Source organism: Hibiscus syriacus, unplaced genomic scaffold (assembly GCF_006381635.1).
Source record: "Hibiscus syriacus cultivar Baekdansim isolate YM2019G1 unplaced genomic scaffold, ASM638163v2 tig00110387_pilon, whole genome shotgun sequence".
Lineage (NCBI taxonomy): Eukaryota > Viridiplantae > Streptophyta > Magnoliopsida > Malvales > Malvaceae > Hibiscus > Hibiscus syriacus.
In genome coordinates this window covers 1,735,167-1,747,243 of record NW_024062717.1, presented here as the reverse complement: position 1 = coordinate 1,747,243, position 12,077 = coordinate 1,735,167, and the positions used below count along the sequence as shown (strand labels likewise).

At 31.4% G+C, this 12,077-nt stretch overlaps 1 non-coding gene and 1 pseudogene across 1 annotated transcript; one reads left to right on the top strand and one right to left on the bottom strand.

Annotated features, from left to right (window-relative positions):
- Positions 1–3,172: 3,172 nt before the first annotated feature.
- On the bottom strand, positions 3,173–6,855 carry LOC120122377 (annotated as a pseudogene).
- Positions 6,856–9,884: 3,029 nt separating this feature from the next.
- Positions 9,885–10,045, top strand: LOC120122831. Its single transcript, XR_005516126.1, has one exon. It is a non-coding gene; the product is annotated as a U1 spliceosomal RNA (small nuclear RNA).
- Positions 10,046–12,077: the final 2,032 nt, after the last annotated feature.

Genomic DNA, 12,077 nt, shown 5'->3' with positions numbered 1-12,077 from the left:
TGCTTCGATCTGGTACCTCAACTTTCATTTTATTTTAAAAATACCTAACGTTTATTTTTTATTTCATTTTAGTACTCCCACCGTTAAAAAGTTAACGACACAACTGACTTGGTATTTTTTATTTAGGTAAATTATACGATTCATCACTCAACTATCTTCTCACTTTTATTTTAGTCACTAAAATTTAAAAAATTTCAATTTAATTATTAAACTTTTAAATTACTTGTATTTTGATCTCTCTTTGATGATGTGGATTATTTTATTATTTTTTAGTATGTCATGACAAATTTATTGTTATTAATTTCAAATAAAATTTAAAATCAAAATCTTAAGTTTAATACTAAATCTCCAAACCTCAATGTCGATCTAAACTCATGCTTAACTTCATCTTCATGAAAAAAAGAATACCCAAAATTCTAGACTAGCCCTTGTTTTTTCTTTCATTTCCTTCTCTTTCCTTGCATGAGACAATGCTACGATTGAGTGAAACTACACAAAAAATAAAAAATAACCTTGTAGTCCATACCTATCTGATGCAGAGGGATCCGAGACAATGCTGAGCTATCAAATTGCACCTTGATGGGGCTGAGATACCATGAGTTGGCAGATCAATGCAAAGGCGGGAATTGATTGTGATATGTTCCTCATTGGGGCCGTTTTAAGTGTGCTTTAGTCTTTTGGCCATAACTTTGGCTACTGGAGTCAGAATCGCGTATAAGACCCCAATCCAGAAAGCTCTTTTCGACGCGCACGCTGTCCACATGGAGATATGCTCCATGTGGCCTTTTTTCGACCTCAAATTCTATCGTTTCCCCTCCGAATCACTAGATTTAGATATTTTTTACTATATATGGTAATATTTCGATTGTCAATTAGAAAGTCATTTTAAATCCGATTTCGGTCGGATTTTTTGCAGATTGCTTATTTTATTTTGAATTTCAATTTAGAGTGATTTTCGAGATTTTTCTATTTTTTGTAAAATTCTGATAAACAAGATTTTTTGCTATAACAGTCCGGCTTGTGGACTGATTTTGGACAGTTTTGATTTTATAATATTTTATTAAACTCTAGAGACTTTTTTTCTCTGGTTTTTTGGCGAATTTTTTCTTGTGAATCATCTGTTGGAACTAGCCTACAGGATAATTGTTATTCTGTCAAACGTCACTATCTTCATCAAGTTCTTGTTTTTCTTTTTTTATTCTTTTCATTTTGATTTTATGATTAGGCCCATGAAAGTAAAAAAGGGGGTAATGTTGCTTTTGTTTAGTTGGTGATATAGTGAAATTGTTTTTTATTTTGCCTGGAAAATGAGGGAAAGTGCAAGAAAATAAGTATAAACAGAAACCTAGATATTTTTTTTTTGTTTTTGTTTCACTCTTTATCTCTTCTTTATTTTAGTTTTATTTTTTATAGAATTGCAACATTTTAAGAGGAAATGAGGAAGAATGGATGACAACTTCCTTCTCATCCACTTCTTTATTTTGTTTTTGTTTTATATATATAAAAAATTCTTAGCTTTTTGTTGTTTCAATTATGGGTATTGAACAATGTTTACATTTTTCTTAACTTGTCTTTGTGAAGGTGATGATGCTTGTTGTATTCTTGACACTTAATTTTGTTTCTCTATGTTCATTTGTTTCCGGTTCGCAAACGATTTTTCAAGGGATTCTTATGTGGTAGTCGGAGGGTGATGTTAGTGGGGTTGGGGTTTGGATCAATGATTGTAGTTAGAGGATTAAGGGTTGGATTAAAATTATATATTTTTTAAATTTTATTTGATATTAGATATTAATTAATTTATCATGTCATACTAATACTAATAATAATAATAATAATAATAATAATAATATAGTCTGAGAGGATCAACATAAAAACAATTCAAAAGTTTAATGATTAAATTCAAAATTTTTAACTTTAGTAATCAAAATAAGAGTGAGAAATAGTTGAGTACGTCAGATGTGCCATTAATTTTTTAACGGCTGGAGTATTAAAATGAAACAAAAAGTAAACGTTGGGTATGATTTTTAAAAAAAATAAAAGTTAAGGTACTAAAACAAAATAAAAGTAATAGTTTAGGTACTAAACGTGTAGTTTACCCATTTTTTAATTAAAAACAACCGGAGCAGTTGATTTTCCAGCGAACTGAAGCGCTAGATGTTGTAGCAGTTGATTTTTCGGCTAGTAAAGGTGGTCACCGACGGTGACTGATGCTGTTGGTCGGTTCTAACTTATATAACTTAAAAATATTAATTCTAAACAAATTAAATTACTTAAATTAATTATTATTTTTAATAAAAAAAGTATAATTTAATTATAATTCTATTAAATTATAATTAATTTTTAATAAATGATTAATTTTAAATAAATCCTTATACATTTTAATATTTATATAATAAGATCAAATTTACTTGTGGTATGTTTCGGTTCGTTGCTTTAGTAGTGTGTTGTGGTATGCAACATGCGTTGTAGACTTTATTCAATATTCTTAACATTTATGGCCTAAATAAATCTTTTAAATTTATTTTATTAAAAGATTTACATAAGATATGTAGAATGTACTTACACATCTTACATAACTTATTCATAAGAAGATAAAGATCACTAATTACTAGTTCAAAAATAAAGATATTGAATCTCTACAAAATAAAAGTAAAAAAATAAAGGTAAACTACATATTTAGTATCTAAACTATTACTTTTGTTCTATTTAGCAGTTAAAATTTTAAAAAAATATACCAAACATTTACTTTTTATTTCATTTTAGTACATCGCCATAAAAAAATTAACGACACAACCGACGTGACATTTCTTAATTAGTTGAATAAAATTAATTAAATAATAAGATAAATAATGATTTAAAAATTAAAATAATAATTGAAGATTGCCACGTCAGTTGTGTCGTTAAGTTTTTTAACGACGGGTACTAAAATGAAATAAAAAATAAATGTTAGGTATGATTTTGAAAAACATAAAAAATTAGATACTAAAGCAGAACAAAAGTGATACTTTAAATACAAAACATATAGTTTATTCAAAAAATAATCTCAAATATAGTGTAATAAAATGACCAAAATAAAAAACAATATATATATATATATATATATATATATATTAATGAGTATAATCTAATGGACAAGAATGCAATGAAAAATCTCCAATATCATGACTGTTACCTAAGTTGTTTGAATGGGAAAAACAGTAGGATATGAAGTCGGCGGTAAAGAAGAAGACAAGGATAACGCTAGTGCGTGAGAACCTACCGACGAAGAGCCTGACAAAACTATCTGGTCGTATGGATACATTGGCTGGTTTTGCTGCTGTCGTCTTGGAAAATCATTGTTCAAAGAGCTCAAGAAAAGCTGAGAATAGTCCTGATATCCGCCGGCAAGTTGAGGATTTGGAACCGTGTGATGAGACTGAGAGTGAACGATCGGGTCTGTTGATGTTGGAACGGAGAAAAGGGTGTTTGAGGAAATGGAAATGGAGAAATTTGTTGTTGTTGTTGTTGTTGTTGGATTGGGTCTGAATTTGACGTTTTCAGGGAAGTTGAGCTTGGCTTTGTTGCCTCTGAAGCGAAGGGCGGCTTCATCGTAGGCTTTGGCTGCATCCTCAGCAGTGTCGAATGCATGGTTTTATATCACGTTCCGAAATCATGATTTCGTCCCTGAAATTACGGTTTCATCGCCGTCTGAGTTACCCGCTACACCAACAATAGCGTCCAATAGCGACCGCGACGGCCGCAATAACGCCCGCAACAGCCATAATCACGGTAAACTCGAAATGAACGAAAATACGACTGCGACTGTGATTTAAAACCCTGGTCAAATGTACCTAACCAAACTCTAGCAGGTTTGATGGGGTCGCGTATCTCAGCTGCCCACTTGCCCCATGGCCTCTGTCTCACTCCCCTGTATCTCCTTCTTGTCTCTTCCCTCTAGTTCTCGTTGCTTTTGTATTCGTATATTGGGACAATTGTGCTGCCATGTTTGCCTCTCTCACTGCAGCAGAAGCCGAGCCTCCATGTGGGAAGTTGCCAAACAGCGTACAAAGTTTAGCAACAGACTCAACCGGCACCGCCATCCCTCCACCACTGCTGGTAGTGCCACCTTCCTCTCATAGTATCAAATTGTGGGTGCGGTGTCGCGGTTGTGAATATTACGTAACGTGTTACGGCTGTCGCGGGCGTGATCTCTTCCTCAAAAATCACAATACGTCTAAAATATTATATTTATACAGTTTATCGTTATATTTTAATATACTAATATTAATATGCTCTTTTAATATTTTATTTTGTAAATAAAAATTTAATTTCATAGATAAAAAATTATTAAAAGCAAATATAAACCATAGAAGTGCTATCATACTGGATAATAGGTAATAACAATTATAATATTAATGAATAACATATAAACAATATCACTAAAATCATGCCAAATTTTTTATATTGTAACATAAAAATGTTCATTTTACATAACTTAGTATATAACTAAAAATATAAAAATTCTATATCTTATAATTCACCACCAAAATGAATGGCGTGACGGATCTAAAGCATTTTCATCTTCGTCATTGTCTTGGTTTTGATTCATCCCTATTTCATGTGAAATGTGAAGAAGACATCACATTATGTGCATCATTAGTAGGAAACATGTTGTATGATAAATGATGACAAAAAAAATCCATAACTTAGATTTTGTTCAAGGTAAAATGGATAACATGAATTTGGTTGGTAAGAATGAGAATCATGAGATGATTCACTAATTTCATTATCATTTGTAGTTGAATTATATGATGATGAACCTGCAAATGAATCATAAAAGTATTCTCCTATCTTCCTATGAGTTTTATCATCATCATCTCTTCTATTTTGTGATGCATTTGTTCTATACAAACCTGAATTATCATCGTAAGGATATCTGGACGTACATTGATCTCCATGAAAAGCAGTAGAATAAATGTTTCCATATTCTAGTTAGTACGTACCTTCATTATCACCATCATGATCATCACAACCACCATTATCATCGTCGTCGTCATCATCATCATAATTTGACGTCGATAGTTGAATATTTTCCTCATAGATGGAGTAGGTGAAGTGTTCATATCTTTACATTGAGTTTCTTCATCAGTTTCATTAAGCAACTCCTTAGGCAGCCATGAGAAATTTTGTTCACTATCGAGTGTAGCATTCTCTCTTTTTCAATCCATGCATTTAGTAGGTCATATTCTTCAAAAATATTTTATAGATTAATCGGATTAAAACTCATTTAGACGTTGAATAAAACTTCTAGCGCCGCATAGACACCGAGAACGTAAGCACATTGCTGAACCTCGTTAAAATTCTTGTGTTCTTCCGTTTTTCTTTACCCGATTCTTCAACATTAATCCACCATTTAACTATAAAAAACATAAATATTAAGATATAATTTATAAAATATTTATACAAATATCTTTATTATCTACAAAACTATAGAGGATAAATTCTTTTTATTTACCAGGATTAGTTTTTAAAATTGCTGCTTGAGCTAATGGTGTTCCAAAAGAATCCATTTTGTCTCGATATAACAAAAAAAATGAATTAGTAGTTTAACATGATAATTTTTAAGTTTTTTTTTCAAACAATTTAAGTATATAAAATAAATAATAAATATTTAAACTAGATATGACAATTTAAATTTGATCATTCAAGTTGGGTTATATTCTCAGTATGACATTTCTAACTCCATTCATAGTTTTACGAATCACTTCATTTGTGGAATTGTCTCCATATAGAAATAATGGATTTAAAAAATATCGTACATAAAAAAAATAACATAATAAATATTTAAATTAGATATGACAATTTAAATTTAAAAGTTTTATAACATATCGACAGAATGTAAATCATTATGAAGTTATTTACTCCATTGTCTATCAATTATTTCCTAATATAGTAATAAATAAACATATAATTATGATACTTAACGTTAATATAAAAATTTAATTTAAAATTAATCACGTCAATTTTAGATATGAGAAAAATGTAATTTAAATTTAAATTAATTTAATTTAATTTTAAAATAACGTTAATAAATAATTTAATTAATTCAAATTTAAGTAACTAATTTGAAAAATAAATATTATGATATATATTTATAATCTTATTTTAAGAATTAAATTAAAATAATTCATCTATGTAATTTTATATTTCAGATAATTTAAAAGTTTGTTGCGGCGTTGCGGTGCAAATTATAGCATGTTGCGGTGTTGCATAACGGTTTTGACCGCAACAATCCGAGTTTTCATTTCTTGAATTCACCTCATCATCTGCAGGTGCATCGCCTGCAACAACATGAGTCAAAGTGAAATTCCAGAGTTTTAAAAAGCGTTCGTGGTCACATTTTCGGTTGCGTAGCGTTTATTACGGTTGAGGATATAACGGATGCTATTGCAGTCATTGCGGATATCGCAATCGTGAATTTTTTTCGAAGGAGCTGACTTTTTTTTAATAAAAACCTTTTAAAAAAAAATTAAAATAGCAGAATAGCGGTCCACTATTACCGTGATTGGCCGCGATCCGTTAAATTGCGGCCGTGATCTGCCTCTATTGGTGTGATCCCACTTCATACCATTATTTTCCGTGATAGCGGTTTCAGACATCGTCACGACCGCGATATAACGGTCTCGATACTGCTATTCGGCCGTTATTTGAAACCTTGACTGAAACCATATCCGACATCTCTCTTTCCCGACGGACATCTGATAACATTAATGAAGACGCCTCCGCCGGCGGAGACAATGACCCTTCTTCTCCCATCATCACCAACTGATACATCGGAAATCCTTGATTGTCTTGGTCGACAAAAACGGCTCCCATGCTATTCTCACCGAGTACTCTACCTTTCTTGTTCGCCACCTTTTTAATCATATCAATCAAGAAAGAATATAATTATTATGCAGTAATTTGCAAAAACTCTCTCTTGCAGAGCTCAGCTAAGCCTTTTCTTCTTCTTCCTCTTCAGTTCAACACCTTGAAAACAGAGACTTATAAAGGCTATACGAGAAAGTGTGTCGGACACCCGACAGCCGCCTCCATGAAACAAAGATCAATTGGTTAAATATGAAAGCTGATTCTTTTAGCAGTCTGGATAATTTTATAAGTTTAAAAATAGTAATTAAATTATTTTAATTTTTTTTAGATATTGGATTTTCAAAATTCAACCCACAAGTTTGTTAGGTGAAAAAAAAATCTAAAATTGGAAAGTTAAAAAAATAAAAATAAATAAATAACAGAAAGTCGTTCAATTTCAATGGGACAGTAGTAATTGGTCATTTTGCCCCTATTCTATTCAAAATAAACCCAACATGCAAATTTCCTAATTTTAGAACAACCTTCGTAGTACGTAGTAATAGTATGCTAAAATATAAGGAGTCCAAAAATGTACAGTGAGTTTTTGTCGTATTAAAAAGCAACTACTTGTAATAGCTGAGGTGGCATTTTATGATTGGGCAGAGTGTCGGTGGTGCGTTGACCCAGGTCAAAGGGTGTTATCCACAAGACACGGTTATTGGTCGAGTAGATTACGTGGGGGCAGTGGGACCACCAGCAGTTTCTTCACGTTGGTTCAGTCGACATTGTTTATGAATAGTATTCAATTAACCATGTGATTCAAAATCAATTAATCTTACTATTATATGCTAACATCATCACTAATTTTTTTAAAGATAAGTGATTAGAAAGAACCAAAACATAACAATAAGTGTAATTTAAAATAAATAATAGTTAAATGATCAAAATAGAAACTAAATAACAAATTAATGACTAAATAAATAATTTATTTGTTTTGGCATGGGTTGGGCTATAGCCTAGGTAACCTTAGGCCTAGATACCCCATGAATATCATAGTATTAAAAATAATTATATTTAAATTTCCTTCACAATGGCACTTTGAAGATTTGACCAACAAATTTATGTATATTATAAAAGTAATAAAAATCATACACAATGGCAAGTTGGAGATGAAACGTGGAGTTTTGAAGTTGAAATGTATAGATATGCACACACCAAATAAAAAGCAAAAAGAACACTATATATTGAGAGGTCAACAATAAAACAAGTTTGAATTAACAACCACCTAAAGGTAAAAAAAATTCAGCTGAAACTAGTTGGGATTGTGTCGTCGGTTCTTCCTATAAAGTTGTTTATTATTATTACTTTTGAAATTATGTTTTTAAATAACTTATTTTATCATTTATATTTTTATTATATATACACACATGAGAAGTATATATTCTAAAGAATTATGTATGTTGAAATTATGTTTTTATATAAATAATAATATTTAAAAATTAAATTAAAAAGATTAATGATTAAAATAGATTCTAATCACTTGAGAAAGTTGATAAAAATAAATGTTTTGAAAAAATATGGGTTGGAGGTACCTCACCTCACTCAGTTCCATTTGTCAACCATAGAATTTTGAATTCATCCATTTGGAATAGACCACCAAACAAATATGTATATATAACTAATACTATAGCAAACTAGAAATATGCATACCCACCCATTTTAAGTGAAAGGTGTTAAAAAAGAGTGAATTTTATTGACAGATTTAATTTTTAAATTAAATTTATGTTCTTTTTAAATATTATAAATTAAAAGAAATTTTTAATTAGAATATTAGTGTAGGATAATTATTCTTTGAATATGTCAAATTGAAAGGTGTTTGTTACCTATTTAACTTTGAATATTAAAGATAATTATATCCTTTTGAATATTTCAAATTAAAATATATTATTATCTGTTTAAGTTTGAATATTAAAAAATATTTAGTTGGAGTAAATTTATGTTGAAAATCCCCTAAAAATACTGAGAAAACCTGTTAGGTTTTACACATATCAGAATTCAAGAACTTTTACTTTCTGGTGATATATTTTCTCTCCATAATTTTCTGGTGATAGATGAATGCAAGAATAGTTCGTTATCTCTACAATTGTACTATTATAGTTGATCATCTAGTTGTTGTATCTTGGGAGAAAGACGACCAAAGATCTCGAGAAGCAAAGGAGTGACCGAAAATATGTCTTAAGAAAATTGTTATTTTCATTATTTATCTTTATTATTCTTGGATTAAAACATTTTGTCTAACAAAAGGAACAAAAGTATTATGCAAAAAGTAATATTTCAAAGAGCAATGGTTGGCTTCTTTTTAAGAATTTGAACCCCCCTTCCCAAAACACTATATATTTATACACATTTGAAAAAAATATAAAAACTCTAATATAATTCTTTTTATTATTGAATTAATTTTTAATTTCATAACTTTTTTAGGTTTCTAATTAAGCGGCTTGAATTTGCAAATGGTTCCTCAAACAACAAGCGAACTTCAGTCGAAGCATGAATCATCTCACCTCAGTGGTTAAAAGAACCGTTATTGTTTTTAGAGGTTTTTGGTTTTATTACTTTGTAATCACCTTAGCTTAATAAAAAAATTCAGTCGAAAGATATGTTGTTTTTTTTGCTGTCTTTTTTGTTTTTACTAACTTTACTTTTGGTTTCATTTTTTAGGTTTTTTTTCTTGCTTCTGGGTTTAGGTTTCAAGTTTGGTTGGGTTGTGCTTATGGGTCCCTAGGTGGGTTAGGGCAGTAGGTTTCTAGAGGACAAAGACAGTAAATGCTTAAAACTGCAAAAGTTCAACATTCACTATTCAACTTGAGCAATAAGTTCAGTTTTATCAGACAAAATGCTGATGAAAATGGTAATCCTAGAACATGGGTACACATGTATAATAATAAAAAATATGCAGTACGCACAACTTTGAGAGCTTGAAACCCACATTGAAAAAGACAGTAAAGAGGAGAGGTTAGTTAGACGTATAAAGAATAAGCATGGGAGACATTTGAAACATACTTACCTGGACGGGTTCGATGGGTGATCAATAAGACCCATGGCCTAGGCTGGTAGCTTTCATTGCACTTGGAAGGTGCACCAGCCTAAGGTCTCTTCAAGTGGGAGAGCCTATGTCATTATTTCTTGCAGTGGGGGTCTGCGTTCGCGCGGCCCCTTCTTCATTTCTAGCTAAAAGTATATTTTGTCTAATAACGAAGTTTACCTAGTGTTAATTTTGTTGACAGTAGAGTTGAAATTTATTGAAACAGAAGATCAACCAATGTGGTAACAACAATATTCGTTGATTCCGATAAATTTGGATTTGTTGTTCGAACACGTATTGATGCTAGTTTTGAAGGGGTTTAGCAGTGGTTTTCCTGCGGTTGCGTTGTAAGCAGTGGAAAATGTTTGCATCGTTCATCCAAATCACAAAATACGTTATCTTTGTATGTTTGTTTGGAGCGGAAGTCCAAAACTAATGGCACTTATAGCAAACTATGTTAATCCTGTGTCCTCAGTTATTTTGTTAGAATCAAAGCTAACCTAAGACATTATATCCACCCCAACCACATTGAAATTGATTTCAGTTTTGAAGTAAAAGTAATGGTTATTGCTAATTCCCCCTCCTAGTCTGCAGGAAATTTCATTTGAAGCATTTGTTGTAGGTTCTTATCTCTTTCCTTCACTTTGAAAAGAAATCACAACGAGAGCAGAATTTAATATCACGAGTCACAAAGAATACCGTCATATAAGCGGCATACGCCGATATTTGGAAGGATGTTCCTTGTTGAATGCCCCCACTACCAATCCAAGTTTCAAAGTTTTCCATCACTTTTTTTTCTTTCTCAATGTAGGGATCAGTGATATAGTGGTATCGGTGCCGTCCGATACTGCTATTATATAACCGCAATACTTGCAATCACCGCAATAGCACACATTATGTCTACAATTGCGATATACAAAATGTAACTGAAAATGTAATTGCAACCACTATTTAAATCACCAGTGACAGTGATTGGCTTGTTATTTTCTTCTTTGGTTTTACTATCCTTGTTTGTGGTACTCAAGGGCAACACCATAGATAAATTTCCACTGTTTCTTTCGTGAAATTATGCAGTAAATATCTGTGTTAGAAGATTCAACCCCAATCATTGACGGAATAATTAGACAAAAGTTTGAAAAGATCAGAATATTCAAGCCTGACAGGTTCTTGTCTATGAAGAATACCACTAAATTAATCGTATACCTACAGAAAATATCTTACCATTGTCAAACTAAATCAAAGAAAATATAAAAGTCCTAACAGTAAATTGAAATTTCAAGAGTGTACTGTTGGGAAATAAACCGAGAATGAGTAATTTCCGTATAACTAGATTAGTGAGAATGTGAAATAAAAGCGGAAAAATAATACCCAAAATTGATAACGAAGTTAAGCCAATTTTGCTTACATCTCCGGACTGATGCAGATCTTTTATTAAGAGAGAAAATTTACAGGTGTTTACAAAACACTCACTACTCACAAGAAAGCTCTCTAGTAATAGGAGAAATAAATGATTTTTGGGATGATTTTGAAGCTAAGTGGGTTAGGGTATTTATAGTTGAATCTTAGGGACTAATCTTGTAAATACCCTAAAGTATGCAATGGCTAAAATATAATTAAGCCAAAAAACCATTTTCAACAAGCAACTTTCAGTGCATTTAAAGCCACCGAAAACTGCCCACTTTTCTTGACTATTTCCAACAATCTCCCACTTGAAGACTGATTTTAATCTGTCTTCACACCTCGATCACTGCAACAACATTTCTGGTCTTGTTACTCTAGCATGCCAACTGAAGCTAAACACAACTTCAGTTTTTCCGTGGTCACCGTCTTTGTCAATATGTCTGTCGGATTTTGAGCTCCACTAATCTTTTCAAGTTTCAAAATCACATCTTCCAGAAGAGACCGGATAAATGATATCACAGTTGTATGTGTTTCGTCCTGGAATGAAAAGACGGATTCTTCGCTAGATGGATGACACTTTGATTATCGCAGTACAAGACATTGTTTTCTTGTTTCTTGCTAACTCTTCTAAGAAACTTTAGAGCCAAACTATCTCCTTCCTGGCTTCCGTAACAGCGATATATTCTGCTTCAATTATGGAGAGAGCAACTATCTTCTGTAGTTGAGAAACCCAACTCACTGCAGTATCTCCTAGAGTATAGACATA